This window comes from Poecilia reticulata, chromosome 8, assembly GCF_904066995.2.
Source record: "Poecilia reticulata chromosome 8, P_reticulata-male-v2, whole genome shotgun sequence".
Taxonomy (NCBI): domain Eukaryota; kingdom Metazoa; phylum Chordata; class Actinopteri; order Cyprinodontiformes; family Poeciliidae; genus Poecilia; species Poecilia reticulata.
This window is the reverse complement of record NC_088837.1, coordinates 22,331,255-22,356,080: the sequence shown is the minus strand read 5'-3', so window position 1 is coordinate 22,356,080 and position 24,826 is coordinate 22,331,255. Positions and strand designations below refer to the sequence as shown.

The 24,826-nt window shown below is 38.4% G+C and overlaps 1 long non-coding RNA gene across 2 annotated transcripts; it reads left to right on the top strand.

Moving 5' to 3' along the window:
* Window positions 1–21,022, top strand: LOC103468903 (uncharacterized). Of its 2 annotated transcripts, XR_534264.2 has the most exons (4): window positions 17,524–18,276; window positions 19,176–19,290; window positions 20,382–20,652; window positions 20,777–21,022. It is a non-coding gene; the product is annotated as an uncharacterized LOC103468903 (long non-coding RNA). The 2 variants fall into 2 exon arrangements; XR_014088717.1 differs by lacking the exons at window positions 17,524–18,276; window positions 19,176–19,290 and adding an exon at window positions 1–440.
* Window positions 21,023–24,826: the final 3,804 nt, after the last annotated feature.

The window sequence follows — 24,826 nt, the reverse complement described above, 5'->3', positions numbered from 1 at the left end:
AGACTCACACCTTTCACTTAATATTCTGCTGGTTTTTGATTTCAATGAATGTAATGTGGAGGCATGAAGCTGAGATTTTCAACCTCTAACATTTTGTCACTCTTCTGATTGACCTTTTTTACGTGACGTCACGCTCCCCAGACTCCGCCATGATGGACGTCAAAACAACTTGTGTTCCATAAAGCTAGTCTAAATACAAACGTCTGTAACCTAATATCGCTTCTGTTTAGTTGATTTCACTTTAAAAATTTGTCACAGGATGCTGCGCGGTCGGCTGCACAAACGGACAAGGATATAAACCAAACGTGTCATTTTACTTTATAACGTTTAACGAGGAAAGATGCGGAAATGATGGCCGTCAATCATAAGGAGCAACTGTTAATCATAAAGACTGGCAACCCTGATGTAAACACGGATTAACAACCAACACTTTTTACAAGGTAAGAAGACTAACGTTCATATTTATAACTAAGTGTGATTAGAAAGATATTAAACGTCGCATTATGGAGAAGGTAGGCGTCTAACCGTTGGTAACCATGGAGACAATGCCGTCATGTAGCCTAGCATGTATGGAAAAAAAACTGGTTAGCGTCTCGTCTTCTGTACGTTTTTAATGCTGCTCTGGTGTGAAGGGGAAACGCTGTTCATGACATATTGATATAAATCATGTGGTGTGAATTCAAGCAATTCAAGTCGGTAATTTGATCAACAAGGTCTTGGTCAGTTTCTAAGCTAGCTATTTCCGGTTTTTATAAATACCGCCTTCTATGAGCCCCAACCAGGTGTGTTACGTTCAAAGACAAATTAGCTCGACTCGAACAAGTAGAAACCACAAATAAACTGGTAAAAACAACTTTAGAAAACAATTTCAGTTGCTCTGTTCAATACTCTCGTTCTTCACTTCCGACTGTCCGTAATGGCGCCTCGAACGATTAAGTGACCTAGTTCCAAAGGGTCAATATAATGCCTATTCATAGAGCCTTAACGTTTCCCACATGTTGTCATATTGCATCCACTAGGCAATTGTACTTTACTCGAGTACTGTAAATGACATCTTCAGAGAAAAATCTTTTCATTAAAACTTTCCAAACATGAATAATGTTCACTTGGGAAATTAAATTTTGAGACAACCGCTGGATTTTCCCCACAGGTATTACCAGATCTTTTTTGTTTGTTGTTGGAAATGATTCTTTTAAAAATAATTTGAGGAGATTCCTGCCTTCCTCCTACTACTTCAATATTTTGATACTAACATTAACAGAAATTTTCCCACACTAAATCCTTGACAAAACGATGTAATGTCATGACTTCATCTCTTTGGAGAGTGCAGGGAAAACAAAGCCCAGCTTATTTTGGACAAAAACTCCCTTTGTGAGAAAAATGTGTTTGATTCAGATATAAGCTGCAATGTCATGAAGTTTTGGCTCGTTTCTCTGAAGATGAACAAGAGGAATAAATTACCCCCGTCAATGTTAGTTGTTTTGAGAGATAAAGTTAATCAAACTTTCTTACAGTCGTTTATACTTTTTTAAAACAACAAAAGAATTTCTCAAGGTATTTTTGAGCTCCATCCTGTAAGATATATTTAGATTTATGGCTAATATAACATTTGTCAGGCTCCAAATCTGAAATACTAGCAACTAGAATGCTTTATAAACTTTTAAGTTTTATTAGAAAACATGATTTAGTGAGGAAGCCCTCCTGCGTGGGGCTTTAGACGTATGAATCTGATATGAAGCAGATTCTGCCCTCAACTGGGGTTTAGCAAAGTTGTAACCACTGGCTTCACTCTGCTACTTTTATAAGCCAATTACATAAACTTAGCATTTAAAAGGCTAAACAGTCTGGCTGTAACTTTGTCTCTGCTCTGTGCTGGGTGTCTGGAAATTTCTGCGGCTCCCATAAAGTGGCACAATCCTAAGATATTTCTAAGGAGAATATAGAAGCTTCTGATATAAAATTCATTTCCACATGCATTTTGCGTTATTCATGCAGCAGAGGTTGATATTCAACATTTGGCAACACTTTACCTGATCTACATTGTGAGACTTTATAAGCTCAGACTCTTGAGCAATAGGCTGTTTTTACCAAATATGGTTTAGCATTATTTTATTTAAACATTTGTCTTATTTTGGTACTGTTGAATAAATTATTTTAATGTGTGGGTATATGTAAATTTGCCTGTGCAGCGACAGCCATATTGTCTATTTTGTAGTGAATTGTGAAGATAACATTATAGCAGGTCTCCATTAAAAATAAAATCCTGAGATTTTACTTCTCTGATGCTCTTATATGCAAACTCTGCTTTCTGCTTTGTTTTGCACACTTTTAAATGTACTAGTTCCACTGGCAGATTATTTCACTTTGGTAACACGTATTTGCTCATTTATTTGCTATTTTTTTTCCCCCAGTTCCTCTAAGGGGCTTTGTACAAAACATTTCTTTTAAACGTTATTTTTGAAAACTGCTCTAAAAAGGTAAGCCACTGGACTTTATGTGCAGCGACTGAAAGGCTCCTAACAAGGTAACAGGTTAACGGCGTTGACCTGATGGTTTTCTTCCTCCTGCCTTCACTGAGCAGTAACTGATCCTGTTAGCCTGATATTGACTCTGCTGGTACCATCAGCTCCTCCTCTTCCTCCCTGCTGGAAGCTCGGCTCCTATTGATCTCCTTCCTTAAGTGTTACCATAAATTCTCTCCCCATTAGTTAAACTGGATGGTGTTTCATACACCCCATAATTAATCCAGACATTGAGAAAGCAGCATCCTCCGTGTGTCATCATCTTAAACTGCTCTTCATCTCTTCAGATTTCCTGTGGTCCTTCTTCTTACGTTACCTCTCCATCCATCTCTCCTCTTTCCCCACTTATCTCTCATTCCTCTGTTTATGCTTTATGGATTCCTGCAGAACGGGGAGTCTCTTCAGGACAGATTTAATGTAGCCCTGATTTGTTTCTGATCTCGTTTATCTGTTTCATTTGCATGGCGGATGTGCGGCCAGTGTCTCCATTGTTGTTACTCTGTGTACTTTAAAGACATTTGTTTAATTCGGAAGGGGAAACAGCCAGTTTGCAGCAATCAGAAAAGCTTTCCAATGAAACTCAAGCACTCGTCCCAAGCAGGCCGACTAATGGACTACAGATGAGTTTCAATGAAGCCGGGTGACATGGCATTAGCGAATACATTTTGTGGTTTCTGTGAGTGTGCTTGAGTGGATTGCATCCAAATGTACAAAAAGTCAAATGAGTTTCTTTGTTTTCGGTTATTGTTTAAGCCTTAAACAGCGCCTGTTGTTTCTGCTGGAAATGGGTTCACATTCACAGGAGCAAATGAGATTTAAATGCAGCTACATAAAAACTGGCTGGGAGCCAACTTCCACTGGCTGTTTGATGGAGAAGGAGAGCGTTCCTGCAGAAGCGTTTAAGTATGTGCATGCAGTAAAATCTGTTTGTTCTAAAAACAGGACAAACTTTTAGAAAGATGATCTTACGTTCTTCCAAGAGCTTCATACCAGCGTCAGGCCCTGATTGTGCATTTTAAAACAAACATTCTCCTTTTCATGCGTTTGTCTGCACATGGACTTAAATGCATGACTGGCCTGCTAGGGCCGAGCTAAATTAGCTCTCAGAGATCAAAGCGGTAATTTAATCTTTAAAATGCACAATGTTACTTGGGAAGTTTTGATTGTAAATCCTGTGAATCCGTGTTGGGAGTTGAGCCGACTGATTAATGCCCCAGAGAGCCGACGGACAAACGAATGCTGCAGCTGAGCAGGAAGACCTAAACAAGAAGAACTGGGAAAAAGATTGTTTTCCCTAAATCTGTTTCAAGGATGTAAAGAAATTTACATCATTGTCAGGTTTACACAGGAAGTACCGCAAGAGCACAACTAGAAGTGAAAAAGTCTTTATTTCTGTCTTTCTTTCTGTCTTTATTTCTGTCTTTCTGTGTCTCTTTCTTTCTTAAACTGAATAATACCTTTTTTTTGTTTTTTTGGAAAATCCTCTTACTTTTTCCATCTGCCACATTGTCCTCCCTCTTTGCGTTTTGTGTCATCTGGGAATCATTTTCACGTCATTTTCCAACCACCAGATGTGATGCACACCTTTAACCGTTTGAACCATCAAACAGTTAAATTTGGTCACAAAAAAATCACATAAAATAAAATAAAAATTGCACTGATTAGCAACAATATTATTCTGTAAGACAAACAGAAACAATGTTTGTAGAAGATTTGCTGTCTCTTTATACATCCTGTGATAAACTGTTTGTGTTTAGATAACTCTGGGTATAAAACATTTCTTTGTTTTCAGTGATAAAGGCAGCGTTGTGTCGCTCCATATGCCTGATCCTCCGTCAGAACAGCCTCCCACAGGTGCTGCGCTACATTTCTGCCTCATTAGCTCCAATAATCCATGCTTGTACCTCCTCCTCTGCTCAGGTGACCCTTTCACATTATCCTCCTGATTTACAGCTGAGGATCGTGTTCAAGCGCCACTTGAACGTCCCGAGGTGGAGTTTAACTCTCCACTCAGGGCGTCCTTCACTCTCTGTGGGTTTGACTTCTGTGACCGTGGGTCAGCGGTTTCTAAAGCTGTGATCCAGGAACTAAATGTCAATGAGTCTTTAATCTACTTGATTTTAGAAAGTAAAGTTGCTGGATAAGGTCAGGCTGAGTGTAATGAGGTGTTAGGCTCATTTAAATGTTTCAAAGTTGGCTGCTCCTGATGTTTTATGTTTTAAACTACATTTATTATTGTTATTATTATTAAAGAACCGCAAGAAAACGGGGCATAAAGTGCAATAAGAGCAATAAGCTAAATCCTATATTCAAAGTAATTTCCTGGCAGCCTGTAAAAGCTGTTATGACTTTATTTTTCTTTTCTTTCTGCTAGACGAAATGCATGAATTATTTTATGAGCTGAATCATGGAAACGTACCACAGAAGCATTAAAATCTAACGTAATATCTCCCTGCAAATACTTTACACCACATGTGCCAAACTCGAGGCCCATGGGCCAAATCCGGCCCGCTGTAGCTTTTTATGTGGCCCTCTGGATTCTAGACTAAACACTAAGTGTGTTTAAATATCATGTTATAAATCAAATCAATGCAATTTTTATCTGTTTATTACCAAATTATATCAATCAGTCCCTAAAGTTTCTTGAGAATTATTGTGGAAATTCACGCAAAATCAACCACTTTTCTGTGGTAATACAGAATTATTGCAGATTTTTCTCAAAAATCGTCAAAAACTTTTACTTGTACTAAACAGCTGCCTCAGCCTTAATTGATGTCAGATAACAGTCCATAAATAATGAAAAGTCACATTACTGTCATAAATAAGCAAATATTGCACACATTTCCAAATTAGTACCACAAACAGTTTGATTTTTATCGCAAAAAATCACAAAAAAGTATCAGAAAATAATGTAATTTAATTTCAAGAATTCATTGATATTTTAACAGTTTGTGAACAAGTTTTATCAAAACATTCTGGCTCAACCGGCCCTTTAAGAGCCTTCATGATCTTGATTTGAAATGAGTTTGACAGACTAAGTCGGTTTTTTGTTTGCTTTTTATGAGGATGTACACACTCGACATGGGGATCCGAGTTTTCCGTGTTTAATCTGTCGTCTGTGTTTCATTGGGGAAGACGAGGCGGAGGGTTCATGCAGCTGCACGCACACTAACAAACACAATCAGTGACCCTGTTCACCAGCATCTCCATTAACCAGAGCCGTGTGATTTCATTACATCAGGCCTAATTGTGTTCACTGCGTCTCAACATGCCCTGATGGAAACAGTGGTGCGACGGTGGCTGCAGGAAACAGAAGATGGGGATGGCTGTTGGGATATGGGGCAGAGGGGATGTCAAAGCTTTTATTCACGGGCTTTTAAAAAGCTCTCCATTCCACGCCGGCGCGTTTCCCCCCTCAGAAAGGGCTGAGAGCTCGTCTGCAGCGAGAAAATGACCTCCAGCCTCTTTGCCGCCTTTCAAGCAAGCCATGCAACACAGTAGCTGCCTTTCCATTGTTGCGCAAATTGAAATTACGAAAATATATTTGCTTAATGGAAATGTGACCATGAAGAGAAAACGAGCCCTTTTCTCTCCTTTTACTCACTTTAATATGCTTGTGTTCTCGTATCTTCAAAAAAAACAAAAACCTTTTATTTAGAAAAGAAGTCTGTTTCGTGATCCTGTCATCTTAACGGAGACTTGGAATTAGTTGTCTGTTGCACTTTGGGACAAAAGATGGAGGCTGTGAGAAAATGGTGCTGAAATTGATGAGACATCTTGAGCACAACCCAGAGAAACCGTGTTGCTGTCTATAGCTGAGCCTGTTGCTGAGTCCGAAACTTTTTTTGTTGTATTTTGGTCTTGGAGTTACTACACCATCCTCCACATTCCTCTCCTTCAATACGTCCTGCTTTGTGTTGGTTTGTCACTTAACATCATAGTGGTTAAGGGAACTGAATACATTTTTCTAGAAATAACAATATTAAAAGCGAGGCCTGGAAGATGTCAGAATCAGCCCTGCTGGGAACGAGAAGTTGTGGTGTAACTCGGCGTCTGTGGTTAACACTTAACTTGGATTAGTTTCTGTCTTCCCCAGCGGAGCTGAAACACCTGCTGTGAGGTTTTCTTCTCATGCAGGTCCATCCAGACATCCACTGTTGTTCCAACTATCTAAACACAGGCGAGACGTGAAATGTAAAGTTTCACAGGAGTGTGACCTTTAGTCGCTGGGTGGCATGTTGTGCTAATGTGAGATGACTCTGCTGCATCAAAAAGAAAACGTCTCTTTCTTTGAAGATTAAGCAAAGGGGTAAATATTCAGAAACAGACAAAAATAAGAGGTAGTGGAGGAGAAGTTTATTGAAAAACAAAACATCTGTACATTCCCCTCAACAACTGCTGGCCATGTTTTCTTCTTTGTCGTTCCTTGTAAATTCTTGTTTTCGAAGTTCTTTGTGAGATTTGGGTGTTTTCTGACATGCTGTGAAAACAGGAATCCACCTCCTAACCAGTTGAAAGGACTGTGGTTAGGAAAAGCTTTGAGTGACCTGAAGCTAATCTAATCCAGTGAATGTTTTCAACGAGATTGAGCTTTTTATTAAATGGAAACTATTTCTCTTGGAAATTGCATCCAGTCAGGTTTAGATCATTCTACCTTTGAACAAAGGAGTTTTTTTTAACTCTTAAAGAAAAAATATAACTAAATACTAATGACAAACACTCTCCTTTTTGTTTTATAACAGTAGTGAATGAAAACCTGTTTTGCAGCCACATTCAGTGGATATTTCACATCCAAATATTACTGCACTGAAAAATCTTACCAAGTATTTTTGTCAAGTTTCCAGTGCTAATATCTCAGTACACTTGAAATAAGACAAAACTAACTTGAAAGAAACTTTTTGCAATTAATTACCATCAGCTTAATGCAAAACAAAAATAATTAATGGTGCTGAAATAGGAAAAAAACATGCAGAACTAGATATTTTAGAAAAATATTTGACTATAGACAATGTTGAAAGCCTTATACATAAAAATATCAAAATCCAAAAAAATTTAACAGAAAAACATTTAACATACTTAATTGTCTGAAATATGTCCTAAAGTGTGGACAGAAGCTTCTAAATAAATTTTAAAAAATGATATTTTATTTCAGTAATTTAGTCTAAAAAGGGAACCTTGCACACAAAATAGTCATCACACATAAAGTGACACATTTTCAACATTGATGTGTTTTTATTTTGGTGGTTATAGTGTAAAGTTAATTAAAACCCACAAGACAGTTTATCAGAAAATTTGGAATATAACAGAAAAAAAACAAGTTATGACCTTCAATATCATGAAAAATTAGAGTGAGCTACACAATCCAAGTCTTATCCAAAGATATCACTGGAAAGTTGAGTGGACGGATAAAGTATGTTCCACAAGATTATGTGGAGCGAAAATGTTTTTTCTCAGTGTAATTAATCACCAAATTTGTCCCAACTTTGGATTATTACACATCTGATCTGAAGATGTTGAAATGGTTACTGAAATATAAACAAATAAATAGTTTCTCCTTGAGCTATATAAACTTAAATTTAAAACGATAAGATAAAAGATCTTCGTTTTTAATGTGAACCTTCACATTTTTCTGTGGCTCTGTACTCGTATTGAACATTTTGCGTGCAGAATGTTTGCAGGACGAAAACCTTTGGAACCGCTGAGTTTTCCAAATATGTTCCACACATGCTGGTCGGCTGAGATTGGCGGTTATTAAAAAAAGACGTCGGGAAGCTCGTACTTTATTGGTTTGCACATGTGGTCGGACTTTAGACAGTTAAAATTTATGACACTTATTACACCAAATCCTCTGCGACCTTTCCAGTGCTAACTATAGCCCGACACTAATACAAACATCTGAGTGACGCCAGGCACAGAGTGCAGTTTGCTTAAGTAACACTCTTATCTTCGCTATCAACGGGCTCATTACCGATAGAAATAGAGCTTTGTGCTTTCATCCAAACTCATTAATGCACTATTTGCATTTATGCCCACAGAGACGGTGGACTATCTAAAGAAGCAATGTGTCTGAGAGAGATCTTTATAACGAACACGTCAACTGTTGGGCAGAGGCGCAGGCCGGAGCTCAGGTCTTTTGTTTTTGATCCGCCTGATGCATTAACTCGTGTCTTTCAGCAGACGCTCTCATAAATGAGTCACATCATTTTTCATGTTGAGGAGCGTTGTAAAACTTGGACTTGCCGCTCTCACTGGGCAGCACAACTCTTTAGTGCATTAAGCCACCCGTCTCCACACAGGCGTATTTAAAACCAGACAGTGACATGTTAATGTTACAGGGATGTTGTGCATTAGTGAGGCATTACGGTGCTCTTAGCACATAATGTTATTGAAGTTTGCTCTGAATATAAATTACCTCTAAATGCTCTGCAGAATGGAGTGCACAGCTTTTTACCTGCTGGTAAAATACTTACTGCAGTTACAGACCACTCAAAAGTTAGCAAGTAAGGTTGAGGACCTTCAAAAATAATCCCATGCTTATTCTTTGGATGAGTTTTCTTGTTTAGATTTTCATTATTCAAACATTTTCTTTTGGACTTGCACAACTTTAAAGCTTCTCAATGTCTAGTACTTTTGCTATGATATAAGCAAGCAAACATAAAGTCTGAGTTATCTTAATCTTTTGGCCTAATCTACACTTTCTGTGGTCTTTTATCTCATCTATTAAAAGCACATGGCTTTTCGATTGTCCTTGTCTTTAACTGGGTTGTCTTAATCTGAAAAATGTCGAGCTCAGATGCCCAAATGCGGCTGTGGTGTGTGGGATCTGTGTGTTCATTTATTAGTTCCTCATGTCATCTTCTGTTTATGTCTCGTCTTTGGTTTCTCTGTTGTGGCTCTTGGCTTCAGTTTCAATCAGTTCAACTTCTGCTTTTCTCTCACACCTGGACCTAATTTGCTAATTACATCACCTGTAAAGTGTCGGTCGTACTTCTGATTTCCTTTGCTCATTGTTTGGGTTCTTGCTCTGGCGTGCCTTATTGTCACATCTTTAATAATCTTTCAGATTAAGGAAAAAAAGTTTGTTTTATAATTGTAACAGTGCAAAGTTCTGCAACATCATGAATTAGATCGCTGACTAGAGGTCAGAGTGAGCTGAATAAATATTGTTTGGTATAATAAAAGTTTAAAAAGGGCTGAAATAACATCTGTGCAATGTTAAGATGTTTGACATTCAGCGTTTATTTTTAGCTACAGGGCTGGTGGATCTTGCAATGTTTGAATTGAGCATAAAGTTTGCCAAAATATCCTGAAGCTAAAGGTGACACCATTTGTCTGACTGCTAAGTAATCATTAAAATTGGGTCAGAAAATTCAAAAATAATCTCAAACACAGCATCAAATTAACAAGAAGAGTGGCTGACAAAAGAAAAATGTTCCAACGCCGTCAATGTTTTAATAAAAGTCAGTTTCAGGATGCATAAACAAACACCCACAAACCTTAATGGCCTTTACAAACACTGTAAAGAAAAATGGGTCCAACCTTCCCCCAAATTAATGCGAGACACTGATAAGGTCACAGAATGATTGTTGGCGTTGTTTCACTGTTTTTGCTGTTGCTTCACAACAACTAGAGCTCAGGCATTAATCTTGGCTGTGGCCTTTTCTGTAGGGAGTTTCATATTCTTCTGATAGATGATTAGTTTTCTTCTTCTCTGATCCAGTTTAGAATATTTCTTTCTGGTTTTGGATGACCCCACCAAAGAGTTTCTTCAACCTACCCTCCATGACATTGTTTGCAGTAAATGTCTGTGGTGTATGAAGCCTGCGTTATACGGTTTAACATTTTAGATTGTTGCCCATACCACCAGTCATAAAGCTAACAAGCGGCTGTTTGGTCACATGCATCACAGCATTTACTGCAATAAGACCACTCTAATGGCACTCTCTTTGCACAGCTTAACAGTATAATTTAATGGTTGTTATAAAACAAACTGAAGGTGTTTTTCTATGTTAAATGTCAGCATCCGGTCAGCAGAACTGCTTTTCTGCCACCAACAAGACAAGTGGTGGAGAAGAAAAAGGTGCAAAATCCAAGAGAAAAGGGAGAAGAAAGGAAAACCTGAACCGGTTGTGCAGCAGCACTTCAATCATGAAGGTGAATGGATTCATGTGGGCCAACACGAGAGCTTTTCCACGTGCGTCTACGAACTTTCCCAGTCATGCAAAAAAAATAAAAAATAATAGTGAAAAAACACGTTTTCTATTCCGGGAAATCCTGAATTGATTCAAAATGCTGAATTTTAAAATGCGTTTAAGTTGTACGTCTTTGTCGCTCCTTTTTGCCAGAATGCTACATGTCGTGTTATGCATCTCTCAGCCACCATATTTATATTTTGACATTTTTTTTATTTGAGAAAAGGCGAGGCAGCTAAGCTAACCTAATACTGTTAACTGAAGTTACAGAATTTGGAGCACAAACCTATATTTGTTTCCTCTCATCAGTCACATAATTTAAACAGAATCTCAAGAATGTTTGAATAGAAAAATTGGTTAATTGAATTATGACCCTAATAATCAGACTTGAATTGAATCTGGAAGATTCACAACTTTATTTTTATCTGGCAGTTAGATGTGATTACTTGGGTTTGAGGTACGCCTTCACACCTTTCAAACTCTCCTGTGTTCATTTTGGTTGTATTTTTGGGGTTCCAAGCAGGAAACCCTATTGTTTTTATTTACAGAAAGTCACATTTTTTATTTCAAGGAAAACATTTTTCTGTGAAGTAAATCTACATTTATCTTGGCCAGCCACATGTCCGAACTTGTCTAACTTTATCTACAGGCAAATCCACGTTTTTTTTTTTTTTTTAAGGTTTTGTTGGCTCTAGTGGCCTTTATTTGAAAGTAGTTTGACAGGAAAGAGGGTAATGAGAGAGGGGGGAAGACATGCGTCAAATGTCACCAGGCCAGGACTCAAGCCTGTGACCACCGGCATGAGGACTAAGTCCTCAATACTTGGGTTGTGCTTTGCCACTGCGCCACCACAGCACTGGCAAATCCAAGTTTAAATGAACCGTATAAGCCATCAAATCTTTTGAACGTATTTATCAGCCACAGTATGTTTAGTTTACTAAGTATTTTTCTGTGTTGTCTCTCTTTCAGGTTCACACTTTTTTGTATCAAACCCTCTTCAAATACAACACCAGCATGTTCCTTAAAGGAAGTGATGCGAGACACAGTTTATCTGACAGTGAATGTCAATAAAGGTCTCTACTGGCTCACATTGGGTGGACAGTACATTTATAAAAAACTTCCTGAAAAATTGCGAACTTGGTCAACGCCAAGCGGCGGCAATGCCGAGGCCAACAAGGAAGTGCGTAGGGAGGTGAGCGCGAGTGGGTTGCACCGGGGGGGCGATCCCACTCACGCTATTATTGCTATTTGCAGAAAACTCTGAGTTTCAGGGTGTTGGTATGAGCGACATTTCCATTGGTATCTCAGACTCTCCAGACATCTGGCTGCTTCGCACAGAAAGGACACGTCTACATGGTAAAATAAAAAAAAAAAGTTAAGCAGTGCAGTTTACTGGACAGATTTCCTGATGGCCGTTTGGAAAGTATTAACTTTCCATCTGTTACAGATAGTTTATGTTTAAGAGAGCCCACAAAGTGACAAACTTTAACAGGGTAGTGTGATTCGAACATATGCTCATTGATTTTATTTATAGATCAACCTGTTCATGTGAAGCTATGCTCCAGTGAAACCCACCGCACCGTGTCCCCGTCTCATTAGCTGTCAGACGGTAACAACGCAGGTTTTTGTCTGACCAGCGTCGTCCAGAGTGTCTCCGCAGGTTAATATGGGGCTGTGGTTAGTCCGGGGGCTTTGGTTACACAGATTTTTCTCAGGGAAGCCTGAGGAGAAACACTGAGCCAGCGGGGCTCTTTGGGGATCTAGTGACTCTTTGGGAAAACATGGTGTAAAAAATGAATGGGAACACTAACTTCCCCAGACAGATGTGTTGATAAGGCCTGAAAAGGAAAAGACTGAGCGAGGTAGGAGGCGAGGAGCGGAAAATGAGACGCACAAAGCTGGAAAAAGAGAATACTAGAAAAGACAGAATAATCTTCCGCTTTCTGCTCAGTTAGACTCGCAGCCAAGTCCTATTCTTTGTTAACCTATCCCTTCATTCCTCCCTCTGAATTAGCAGCTGTCAGAGCGCCTTGCTCTGTTGCACTGATTGATGACCTCATCTGGGAGTTAACATGACACAATGTGTGTCAAGTTTTCAGGCTTCTGCACTCACAATCCGTATTATCCTCTTTACGCCGTACCTTGAAACATTCATTACCTGTCGCAAAGCGGCGCTTACTGTTACCTGATCTCTCCAGGTCTGTGCAGAGCAGCATGTGGTGGGCAGACAAAGACACTTACGACTTTTGGAGAAGTAACAGGCTATAAATACTGTCGGTCGAGGAAAATATCCTGCTAGGTTTTAGGGAAGGCTGTAGAGTCCCACTGCCTCCCAACACTCCCTCTTCCTCGTGGTGTTGATGACTGCACAGTTCTGATTGATGACTGCACCTTTGCTCCAGTGCTCCAGGGTTCATGATCTTACAGTATGTGGGTGTCCACTGAGTGTAACATCTTGTTTCCGCCAAAGACGCGAGGGTGCGAGTGTTTCTTTTTAAGAAAAACATTTCCATGAAGTGGTGAAACATTTTTCTCTCTCGTCTCTCTGTTATTACGGATCCTGATGCGTCTTCCATGTTTAATCACCACTTTATTTCTCATTAAAAAGTCAGCAAAGAGAGCTTGGTCAGACAAATATTTTAGTGGGAAAATAAAGCTTTTTTTATTTACAATGCATGCACATGCCAAGTGAGTTGTGAAATCCGGCATTGCCAATGACTTTTCAGAACAATAAAAGCCGCTGTGGTTGGTCTGTGGTTTTATACAGTAGAGGTAATTGTCCATTAGATGTGTCTGATCTATTAGATGTTCTCTAAATGGTCAGTTAAAATGCATGTGTGGCATTTTTTTAATTTTCCTTCATGCAGGGACAGGTTTTTAATGTTCATTTATGACCTGACCACACTTTTAGATCGATTAACTGTAAGTACTCAGCCCTTTTTTTCTGTTCTAAGTAGCAGGTCCTTTATAAATGTCTCCATCAGCAGTATTTCAGTTGTTGATACTGTTCTACATGCTCATTGCAATGAGCCATTAGATACGTATAATACTGCAGTGAAAAACCAACTTCAGTTTCATATATAATGCTGTGTATATGAAGTATGTTTGTTTGATTTCACACTGGATTACTGTAAACTCTGCCAGAGGAAAATATGTCAATGCATCTAATGTATGTCACTTACAGACCATTTTTGTTGATAAAGTTTTCCTTAGAGAAAAAAGAAGGTGACTAGCCCAAGTATGCTAGCTGCTAGCCCATCCAAACCTCAAGCTAACGTAAGCATGGACAGTAGAGGTATAGGTAATTCAATGAGTGACCACCCTGGGCATGCTAGTTGTTAGCCTATCCAAGGTTAAAGCTAGCTTATACGTGCTAATGGACAGCAGAGGGAAATGGCAATTCAATGGTTAACCTAATGCTAGTCACTAGCTTCTTCAAAGCTAACACCAAAGCTAACACAAGTGAGTACTGTCCTTCTCACTTGCAAGCGCCGGCTTATCAATAATCCCAACAGAATCAAATAAAATGATTTTAGGTGTAAATGTAGCCGAAGTATGAATCTGCTGCCACGTTACATTAGGAATTCACAAAGAAAACATGAAAGTAGAGTTAAAGGTCCAAGGTTCAAACTGGACTATAAATTATGCTGTGACAAATGTGCGGCCTAAATGTCAGGATGATCCATTCAATAGCTTTTTAGTCTTTTTCTACGGAGCCTTAAATGTCAGCTTCACAGTGGCGCAAGTCAACAGGGTTCATTTTCTGAGAAACTCAACCGTTCAAAGTTTAATGACGGACCTTCCAACAGGAGCTGAGATGCAGTATTTCTGTCACAGTGACATGCCAAAGCCTTTTGACTGAAATATTTACTACACCAAGGTATATCATTATAGCTGATTGAGGGCTGGGAAGAGGAGAAGAGCTAAATATGTGAGGAAGATGGAGGGGATCGAAGAGAGATTAAATAAGAATCTAGAGTAGATAAAAGTGCAAAGGTTGAGAGACAGAACAAAGCTTACTTGATCTAAGATGCTTCATTTTCTCTGTAATTCCTTCAAACAAGAAGGTGAAAAGAAGGTTGGATCTAACCAAGACAATAACAAAAGAGACAGTAAGACTAAAGGATAGAGAATTCAATACATGAGTTGATTAGGCCTTTTACCTCTTTTAAATTATTTTGAAAATATGGTTTGGTATTGTAAACTGTATTTTGAATATTGTGCACTACAAAAACACAAACGCTTACCAAGTAATTTTGGTCTGGTTTCTAGGGTAAATATATTGGTACACTTGAAATAAGACAAAACTAAGTCAAATGTAGTAACTTTTCAGCAGTATCTAGAGGCTTGTTTTAAGTAAATACTTCCTTAACCCTTACAGACCAAATGTAGTGCTGACAATCCAGCCAAATTTGCAGTACCGTAATTCCGCCACACGTTGCGCTATCTGCAATATTCCAGCGGTTTCTGAAAGGGGAGACGTTGCGCTTTTCAGCTATTATCGGGTTATTATGGTAATTTCACTCCCGCCGTAGCAGGGAGTGAAGTGCTCTTTCAATAAACTGTAAATTGCGAAAATAACTCGCTAGATATTAAAAGTTCCACTTATTATGGATAAATGGGCAAATATGTTTACTCACAGGACATTTAAAGAACTGCGTGCAACTAAAATAAGCAAAAATATCCAAGTGAAGATTTGAAACTTAGGTCATGAAGATTTAATATTAGAGATGTGCCGATTAGGTTTTTTCCTGCCGATACCGATCACCCATGAGGGCTGATCGCCGATACCCATCATCGATACCGATCACATAATTATTATTATTATTTTTTTATCATAAACACTACCGGTTACATTATGTGGAAAAAGGAACCATGAATTCACCTTAATTTAGACAAAAACTTGTTTTTCATAACTTTTTCCAAGAAGAAAACTAAACAAAACAGGCATTCTGCAAATTGTACTGCTATCAGTAATACTATCTTTAACAGACTGATAACAGGCTCTGAAGAGGCTAAATAATGCAAAGAGCCAAAATAAAACCTCTCAACATTGCCAAAAAAAATTCATGTATAAAACTTAGCATTCAAAGGTAAATACAGGTTCCATTACAATAAACAATCCAGAGTTACTGAATGAAAACTTCCTGTTAGCATGGCGGCTAGCTGATTACTGCTAGTTCTGAGTGGCTATTTCTGACTGAGCAGAGTAATTATGCAGAGCAGGGAGGAGATTGATTTTTTTTTTTTTAGAGATTATCTGTCTCATGTTAGGACAGCGAAAGTTTTAATACGTATGTAAAATGTATGTTTTTAGGTTAGATGCTGCAGCTTTAAGCAGAGGTTCGGTGTGAGAGTCACTACCAGGTGGAGCAGAAGCGGCGCTCCGTCTGTGAAATATTACTACCTTGTAGCGCGTAGCAGCGGTTCAACAGCGAGAGCAGAACCAGCGTCTTAAATCGCAGCTCGAAGACTTAAATAATTTTGCGGGTTATTTGTTTAGCTTTCTGACCGTCATGCTAATCCGGGTGAGTGTTTGTAGCTGTGCGCCGCTTTACCTTCTATCTGATCCTCCATGTCTTTTTTACTGCAGTGTCTTTTTTACTGCAGTGAGCCTCGATGTAGCCAAACTCCGTCAAGTATGGCATTGTTTCTATGCCATATTAGCTTCGTTGTGTTGATGCATTTTGACGCGCTTCAATTTTCCGCCGCAACACGCAGACGTCCTCTTTCACTAAGTGCGTTATAATTACACATCGCTTAGGATTTGTTGCTGCGCGTTTGCGCAGTGTGAAGGAAAGAGGAGACCAGCTGCACAGGCAGGCTGCGAAATGAGATGCAGGTGATCGGTTTGTGTGATCGGCAACAAGAGCCAATGATCACCGATCATGCACTTTTTCACGAAAATGGGCCCGATTATGATCGGTGACCGATCGATCGGCACACCTCTATTTAATATTGATGAGAAAGTCCTCATACAAATTAACTTATAACATTGGAAAAATGTCTTGTTATAACTTAAAAGATCTGCCAATGGAACTAGCACTTTTTCATCAATAAAACATGCCTCTATATCTTGATAAAAAGTTACTTGTAAGTTAGTTTTGCCTTATTTCAAGTTTGCTAAGATATTTGCGCTAAAAATTTAATAAAATATACTTCGTAATATTTTGTGTTTTTGCAGTGTAGCTTTATCTCAAAGCTGATTTCTAGTAGTCTTTGCAGCTCTAAAGTGTGTTTGGAGGCACATCCAGCTCTCTTCTCCATGTCTCACACACACACACACACACACGCGCGCGCGCACACACACACTGTCACACAAACTGTCCAGATGTAGCAGCCCACCAAGAATACTCCATGGCAAAAAGAAGAAGCTACTTGTTGGCTTTGTCTACCCATTACAGCTCCAAAAGCACTCACTCTTCCTCTTTATCATCATCTTGTCTCGGTTTCTTTTACTAATTGGAAACTCTTCTGTTCCATATGTGACCACACAGACAATAACATCAATTCTTTCCATGTATCCCCTGGATATTCAGTATTCAGGGGGCATAGAGCTGAAATCATGTGGCCACTGTAGCTGCAGCATCCTCTTTGCAAGGAGGGAAAACAGAACTGCTCTCAGTATTATTGCTGAGACCAACGGTCCATTAAATGTGGGGATTTGCAGGCTAATGAGCAAAGCCTGATTGTTCACTGATCTCAAAAGTAATCATCCCTAAGCGTTAGTCTGTTTTGTTAAGACTAGAAAAGCAAGGACTGCATAGAAAGCAAGGACTGCTGTCAATGTAGATCAGCACTAATTTATGGCCAGCAGATTAATGTGAGTGATGTAAGAGCTCTTTGTCCTGCTGATTTATTGGTAAATGATGTCAAAAATGTCAAAAGAAAGGAGGTTTAGTCATTGAAGGAAAAAGATATCTTCTAATTTTATTTTATTTGCAATCTAACCCTTTTTCAGTTTTGGGAATAGCAAAAGGGTTAGATTGAAGGGTCTAATTACATACAAGAAATGTTAAGGCAGTAATTAGGAAAAGTCAAATGGCTTCATTTTAACATTAAAAATAATAAAAAATCATAGTAATGTAAAAAATATATATTAAATAAAGTTAATTGAAGATTTAGATTCTAATAGCCCTAATTGTATTTATTTATCAGAAATGTTGACAGGAAACTAAATGTTTGATTGCCATATGTCCACAACTACTCAGATTTTGAAATAAAAATGCCCCAAGTTATTGACCCTTAGCACGTGACGTCACGCTCTCTAGAGCTCCGCCCACTCCGCCATGACGGACAACCAATGCGCTTCTTTAAAGCTAGTCTAAAAACAGACATCTGTAACCTAATATCGCTTCTATTCAGTTGATTTCCCTCTAAAAATGGCCACAGGATGCTGCGTGGTCGGCTGCAGAAACGGACAAGGATGAAAACCAGACTTGTCATTTTATTGTAGAACTTTTAAAATGGAAAGATACAGCAGCGATTGATATCAGCTGTTAATCATAATGACTATCAACCTTCAGTGTAACCGTGGATTTGCAGCAAACACTTTTTACAAGGTAAGAAGACTAACGTTATAAATAAGCGTGATTAGAAAGATCAAATATCGCGTTATGGAAAAGGTACGTGCCTAACCGTTGGTAACCATGGAGACAAAGCCCGCCGTAATGTAGCCTAGCATGTACGGAAAAAACTGGTTAGCATCTCGTCTTCTGAACGTTTTCAGTGTTAAGGGGAAACGCTGTTTATGACATAGTGATATAAATCATGTTGTGTGAACTCGGGCAAAGTCGGTTATTTCATCAACAGGTCAAGGGGGAGGAGGTACGGGTCGGTTTCTAAGCTAGCTATTGCCAACTTTTATAATTACCGCCGTCCAACAAGATGTGTGTTGCGTTCACAGACAAATTAGCTCGACTCAAACAAGTAGAAGCCACGAATAAACTGCCAAAAACAACGTTGGAAAACATTGTCAGTTGCTCTGTTCAATACTCTCGTCCCTCACTCCCGACGTCCATCACGGCGCCTCGAATGATTAAGTTGCAAATGGTCAACATAATGCCCACTCATAGACCCTTAACTTTTCCCACATTTTGTCATATTGCACCCACTAGGCAAATATTATTCTACTGGGATTTTATGTCATGCAACAACACAGGAAAGAAAGAAGAATATGTAAAAATGCCAACTTGATTTGCAAAAGTGGTACAAATATATTAGATTTTTTTACACTGAATACAAAGGCATGCCACATTTTAAAAAAAGATTTTAGCAAAAAGAATTTGAAAACTGTCCATCATAGTCATTCTAGTTCGCAATTACGCAACATGTTTTGTTGGTCTATCCCAGTAAAATGTATTGGAATGTGTTGTTTCAATGGTGCAAACTGAAAAAAGTTGAAGTTCAGTGAATACTTTTAAAGATTGAATTTGTAAACTCTGTAATTTGCCCTTTGCAGCTCATAAAACGTTTTATCCACTTTGGGAGATAAATTGAGCCTTCATTTTCCTGTCGATGTCAAAATCCTGTGAAAACAAATTCCAAGCAGCTTCAACAGCAGGCAGCAGGGGAGGGTAAATATTTCAGTGTTATATTTCTATGTGTCACATGAAATATGTTACGACTTAACACACTGTTTTCTCTGGTTTTAATTATTTAATGTCCTCTAAGAGATGATAATGACAAAGTATGCTTTGAAGTATCAGCACATTGTTTCTCTCCACAAGCTTGTAATAACGTATTTGAGAGCAGCCTTTCTTGGTGAATTATTTACTTTCAGTGTGCTACCAAAGGCATTTCTTCTCTGACTAATTTATTTCTGTATGTGTCACAGAAATGACCCAATTTCTGCTTTGTTTACACCTAAATAAAATATCCCTTCTCATTCAGGAAGCTGAATTGTAATAGTCTTAAAACCGAAGCTGCCTGCAGCACGAAGCCGGTTTCACTTTTACTTCTACCAACTTAATTGTAGTGTTGAAAAAAATTATAATTAATTCCTATCTTGATACAAGATGACAGGAAACCTATGGATATGGTCAAACTACACACTGTAGGTCAAAACCATATTCCGGCAAAAGTTCCTGCATTTATTCTTTCAACGATTTAAAAACACTTTACAGTGATCCAGGATTAGTTTAACATGTTTATGATATGCCAAAATTTCAAAAATGTAAATCTTTTGTTACATTTTTCACCCATGGTGACACCATTTTGTCACCGATGGGTTGATGACGCGTTTTGGTCCATTCTTCACTGGAATCTACAAAGTAAACACAGGAAGGCTAACTTCACCTGAGTAGTTGTTTATCATATTGTGGTTGATTGGTGTAATTTAAATAATCCAACATGGTGTCACTGCTGGCTGTAATAAAAAAAGAAAAAGAAAAAAAAGACCTGAGTCTGGATAATTTCCCACATGAAAGAAACAAGAACGCAGTGGAAAACAACTTCTGCAGGACCTCATCGGTGCTCTCAACATTTCTCTCTAGAAGGCTTTGAGTCATTTGTATGAGCAAAACTGACAAAGGCTCTAACCATCAATGCTGTTAACCATCAGCATTGATGGTTACCTTAACAAACTAAAAATAAATGCCATGCTGCCATACTGAGACAGGCAGAGCTGAAAGCTCTTTGAAATGCTAATGAAGCTATAATTCTCCAGGTACTGAATCCACCAATCCGACCGGACCAAGATCAGACCCTTAACAGCACAGCTGTTGCCGAACTGGACACAGCGCTACAAACGCTGGGAGAAACCTCAAAGACAAGCAGCGCTAACGGAGCTCTTGCTACTGGAAATGCTAATGGAGCTAGAACACCGATACTGGATGTGAAACCACTGTGACACCAGATGAAGTTCGGACATTAACAACTGTTGCCGAACCGACGCAGCGCTATAGAAGTACTTACCAGATCACCCAGTCCGACCAGAGGTATGTGTTTTTCATTGTTTCATTTATGAAACTGAAGGCAGCAGCAGCTCCTACAACCAACTCTGTCCTCTTCCTCTATTTGGTCCTCCTCATCTCCATCACCTCTTGTGATCTCTACATTCAGATCGATTTCAGTGTGCTCCAGTTCAATTTGAAAAGGCTTAAAGACGTTGCATACCACTGTTTTGGCTGGATGGAGCAAAGGCAGTTGGACCATTATACATCATTTACCCAGAATGCATTGCAGTGTGAACAACATGGTGACTTTCCTGTGACAATATTTTACTAAAATGTATAAAAACTAACGTACAGTATTATTACTGTATTGTTTTTATTTCCGAAATAAAATCTATTGTTGCGACTAATCCTGGATCCTTGCAAAGGTGTAGAACTTATTGATTCTCCTGTAATTAATTGTGAAAAACAAGATTGCTTATCTTTTCTATTATAAGATAACAGGCAGACATTCTGCCTAAATGATTATTTGATTTATGGGCTTCTACAGAACATAAAGAAGATAAATGTGTTGCTGCTCAGCTGAGAGTCAGATTTCTAGGCAAAAACAACAAAGCGTTTCTCTATAATTCCTACTCTTTTTTTTTTTTTTCTTCCTCCAGATGAAATGCATTAAAAGTCCCACAGCAACAAGTGCAGACCAATAAATTACAATAATTCTGACTGATAAGGCTTCGCTGCAGGGTGTGCCTCACTCTACTTGTCTGCCAGAATGAGGTGTTGGAGAATGAGGCTCCGCAGCTGGTTTCTTTCTTTCATATGTCAATTTCTTATCATCTTCCATCTCCAGCTCTGTCGGTTTGACTCGTGCTCTTCATTAATTCCGCTGTCTTTATTCATAAAGCCCCCTCTTATTAATGCATTCGAGTAGAATAGGCCTAGCTTTACGATTTTATGTGCTTATGTGTTAACTGCTGCTGTGCTGAATGGTTTCCTCATGTGCCCCAAACATGGTGCAGAGCTGGTATTCGTGGCCGTCTGCCAGCTCTCACACGTAGATTCCTTATCCTGCAGCAACTCGAGGGAGAACGCTGATGAGATCGGACAGATATCTGCAGAAACGGCTCCTTTTCTTGTTTTGACGGCAGCTGTTTGGGTTGCATGCTGTATATTTACCCTGACGTCTTGTATGTTTATCTGTCAGGTATTTCCACATAAACATGAACGGTTCCTCCACTGAAAGCCTGGTTAAACATGCTCACACGTTGCCTTCTTCCTGCCTAAAAACATCCAATGTCAGCCCACATTGCTTACAGATGAAGATTGCCTAACTGAGGTTGCTGTCCAAAACATTTTGTGCACATATGCTTTAATGTTTAACCAGCATTGAAGTTTTTTTTTTTTTTTCAAAACACTCTCATGCAACAAGTACCTCTGAATGTTTTCAAAGTGACATTTATCAAATAAATAATCCTCTTTAAAAAGTTAATTTCAAGTTCATTTTGGGTGCATTTTAAATTTAGATCAGAGGCACATAGTGCAACATCTGTCATGATCTTCGTTTCCATTACAAATCGTTCCGGGATTTAAAATAGAAAGTTAAACAAAGACAAAAAAGACGCACTAAATGCTATTTTCTCAGTAGCTGAGTTTCCATTACAAATGTCTGTAAAATGTTGTCAGTATTCCAGTATTGTTGAAAAAAACCCACAATGTTGCAGTTGCAGTGTTTCTGTTAAATAAGAAACTTCATTAAAATTACAATGTCGTTAGAAAACGTTCCACTGGATGAGCCTCCAACTGCTTCCTGTCGTCGTCTTCTTGGTTTGCGCCAGTGGCAACATCCGGTTGATCATGTGATGCAAGAAAGTGTTTCCATTACAGTTTTATGAAATAAACCAATTCTAAAACGATGAAGAACCAAGTCATTCTTATCAAAAAATATGTTTGTTTTTTTTTTGTTTTTTAATTGCCATGTTTTCATTAAGCTAATCTATTTTCAATAAATGAAATTGTGTAATTATGTGATCAATGGACTATGGTCACCAGTAATTATTAGTCATTCAGAAGAGGGTGTGCACATCTCTATTATCACGCAGAAAAAGTAGTTTGAAGATGTTGTATGAAGCACTCCACACCAAAGCAATGTAAGAATGATTGTAAATGGTGAGTCTGGAGACATGTTGGGTAGTTTTCAACATTTCTGAAACAATGGCAGGTAGGATTGAAATACCTCAAATGGGAACATTTTGATCGGATTCAGGTCAGTCGGAATGAAATTGTAAACGGAATGTGAACGGCGGTTTATGCTGGTTGATGTTTTGAATGGTTGATTCATTTCGTATGTCAGTGTGGCGTATTATGGCTTTCAGTGGCTAGACTCTGTTGGGGAAGCAAAACTGGTCTGTTGGTTTCTAATTCTGTAACGGGGTCTTGAAATCAATTTCATTTTGGGCAAAATCAAACATCTGAATGTTCTTAAAGGGCCGGTTGTGCCAGAATGGATAAACCCTTTAAATTGCCAAAATGTCAGTAAATAGTTATGTGTCAGCATTCAGTCAGTGTTTCTTAAAATTAAATACTATTGAACATCTTTTCACACCGATCAGTCAGTCCCATTCAGGATTTTGTAAATGTTTTTGGGTTTTTCTTTTTATAATCAAAATCACAGATTTTGTGGCACTAATTTAGAAATATTTGTAAGGAAATACAGATATTTCCTTACAAATAACATGCATAATTTATGTATGTTAATTTGCTAAATTATGCATGTTCTTTGTATTTGTAAGGAGTAATTTAACATTTAACGTTATGCTAATATATATAACTTTTAAATGTGACTTTTGATTAATGGTTGTATCAATCACGGATTGTAGCAGTCACTTAAACCCAATGTTTTTGGCCAATTTTGAGAGAAATTTGCAGTAAAAATGAGTGAAAAAATGGGGATTTTTTTATTTTTATTTTGTGTGAATTTTGCAGGTTTGTTTTTAGAAACCTTTATTCTGTATTAAATATATCTGCAGTGCACAAAACAGGTTTCAGATTGTTGCCTGTTTCCTTTCATTCTTTTATGGCTTTCATCTGTTACGACAAAATCTTGATTCACTTTGACAGAAAAAAGAGTTTAGATTTTTTTTCCCCCTCCCTCTTCCATCTGACCAAATTCAAATCCTAGTTTGTAAGTCCTGGTCTGTTGGTTGCATTCAGGACCCCATATGTAAATCAATCAGAGGGGGGTAAAAACTATTCGGCACCAAAAAATGTGCTGCATTTTCCCACAAACTGATGTAAGTAAGACTTCCACAAGTGCATCTGTACCGTACTCTTTCCTTACATCATGCCAATTAGTGTCTGTGAAGCAGTTATCGATGAAGATAAATCGGACACAGAAAGCGAGCCTCCTGGACCCCAAGAAGTTTAAGTGGTGATAAAATTGTAGAGAACCACAGTCCCAGCCTTTAGACAGTCACATATGGTTCTGCTTTTAACTGTGGTTTGGCAGCGACTCCATCACTTCATACTTTCTGGTTTCTGAGTTTTATTTTTATTTGCTTGACGCTTTTTTTTTTCTCAAAGCAAAGCGTTTTGGATGTTTTTGTGCGAACCTCTTGAGTCCAAATTTGATTTCTGAGACTTTTGACAGATTTTACAGACGAAATGGTTTAAGCTATTAGGTGGTTTTTCAACAGTTATCAGATTCTTATTATAGAACCTGGTTGAGTTTGTCAACAATAAAGTTGTTAAATATAGCTCTAGAATGTTGAAAAATACTAGCTAAGACCCTCTAGTAAAATATTTAACTACATCAATTCCACATCCAATATGAAGTTGCCAGCAGTTTCCACGGTTTCCCTCAGAAAACTTGCTAAGCCTGGTGGGTGGGGTTCATCCAGTGACCCGTCGTGTTTTTGAGTTAAAAAATGTTTAAAGTTGACAGGAAATTTGAATAAATAAGCAATGCTAAGCCTGGTGGGGGCACAAATAAAGCCTGGTGACCCGCCAGGCTTACAAGATCTGGTTTCTTAAGGTTTTATCGCATCTGGGAAATGTTTTCATAATTATTCTCTTTCTTGAAAGATAAAGCACTATAAAAGATCTATATTTAGGCTCATTAAATTTTTCTGTTTAACATTTTACAGCAGTGTTATCTGAACAGGTGTGCTTAAAGCAGAAGAGAAAGATTTGCTAGGAAAAGTGGTTTGAGACTTTTTCCCGC